Here is a 2,028-nt window from a genome sequence, read left to right on the forward strand (position 1 = left end):
TATATCCTAAAACAAATATAACGACATCTCCACCACTTTACTTTCTCTCTGTAAATTTATGTATATTTGTAACGTGCTTTAGGACGGTGGCACCTAAATTAATTAGGTGATATTTGTGGAAAAGAAGTTGGGAAATATTTTTAAAATACTAAATAATCTAACTTTGGTAAATGTGCATTTATTCTTGCATTTGGGTAGTTGGTGAAAATGGAAAGAAATATTTATAGAAATATTATTACAAATTTGGTTGGGACAATTACAATGATTCGTTAAGAAGATTTGTGAAATTTTTTAAGTGGCATAGTTCAATGACAGTCTAATCTTATAAATCATATAACTAGGATAGTCTCCAATGGTGTTTAGGATGAAACTCATTATTGATGGATTTTATCTTTAATACTTCCCAAGTTTTCACAGAATATGAAGTTTTCCTTTCACTTTAAATTTATATTTTAATTATTAATTTTTTGACATGTGTTTGATTGTGATTCTGGTAAAAAAATATAATGCAGAGCTAGAAAGCCATGATAGCACAAAGGCTACAAAAAATGATAGGAAGACTTCGTCAGCATTCATGATGAAAATTACTCCTACGACGAAGAAGGGTGAAAATTAAGTAATAATAATCCATTAGATATAAGTTATAATAATCCCATATATAAGGAAGGGAACACTTGTGCTGATAAATTAGCTTCTTTTGCAATTTGTTCTAGAATGTATACTTGGTGGGATGCTTTGCCTAGTTTCCTTTTGATTGAGTTCAATAGGAATAGGTTGTTTCTTCCTAACTATAGATTTAGGAACATGTAACCTCTTCTTCTTCAATATATTGGGGTGTTCCACCCAGCTTTAAAAAAAAAGACTTTGAAATACCCTTGCACATTTTATAACTAGTATAGAGAATATTGGAAACGGTTGAATGTACCTTGGATGAAGGTAATGAGTGAGACTTCTCTCTAGTAATGGAGAGACAAATAATTTTTTCCTTTGTATTTTAAGGATAAAAGTGTAATATCATTTTAAATATAAGAGATATAAATGTCATTAAATGTTCCATTTTCTTTATTTTTACATAGCACAAGAGTCCCACTCCTTGAAAACATAGGAAACAATTACTTTTTGTTGTTAGGTTAATATATAGTCTTGGTTGTTTCCCCTACCTAGGTTTTGACCTTCGAGCAAAATAATGGAGTTCGATTGGTTATATTGCATAAACTTTGATGAAAGATAAATTAATTGAAGATTTTAATAACCTATTATACAAGATACTAACCTTATACATCATTTTGCAAGTGGAAAATATTGCTTTATTATATATGTGTTATTTGTTTTTGTTGCTTTAATGTCATTATTAAATATTGGCTTAAAAGAAAAAGAAAAAGATGTGGCAAAAGAAGTGGTTATAGTGAAACCTTCTTGTGGCCAAGTAAAATAAGTGGCTATAGTGGAACCTCTTTTGTAGCCAATGAGAAGAAGAGGTTGTGGAGAAGTATCTTTGTTTTTGGCCATACAATCCTCAAGGCTTTGGCTATAAATAGGAAAGTTCCAAGTCATTGTAAGACACACCAATATTCTAACCTTAGTGCATATTCTCTCTTCTTCTCTTGTTCTAATATTGTGAGGAATATTTTAGTGTTTAAGATATACTTGAGTGAGAGTGATATTGGGTGTACTTGGGTTTTGAGAAGTGAGTGAAACACTTGAGTGAACTTGTAATTCTCTTTTATCATAGTGATAATATCATTGTTGCTCTTCAACCGTGGACGTAGGCAAATTGCTGAACCACGTTAATTTCTCGATGTCATTTTCTCTATTTATATTTTCTCCATGTGCTCGTAGAGCTCTTGCATGCTAAGCCGTACGATCTAAAAGAAAATTCTTAGTATGCTCTGTGTTTGCAGCATTGTCTGATCTTACACACCAGAAAAGAATTGTTCTTGTTACTAGAAAGGTATAATAGTGTGAAAGTGCATGTCTAGGAAAGTTCTGTCTTAGGAAAGACCTGGTATTTAAGCGTGTCTGTTAAGA

Source organism: Lupinus angustifolius, chromosome LG02, assembly GCF_001865875.1.
Source record: "Lupinus angustifolius cultivar Tanjil chromosome LG02, LupAngTanjil_v1.0, whole genome shotgun sequence".
Classification (NCBI taxonomy): Eukaryota; Viridiplantae; Streptophyta; class Magnoliopsida; order Fabales; family Fabaceae; genus Lupinus; species Lupinus angustifolius.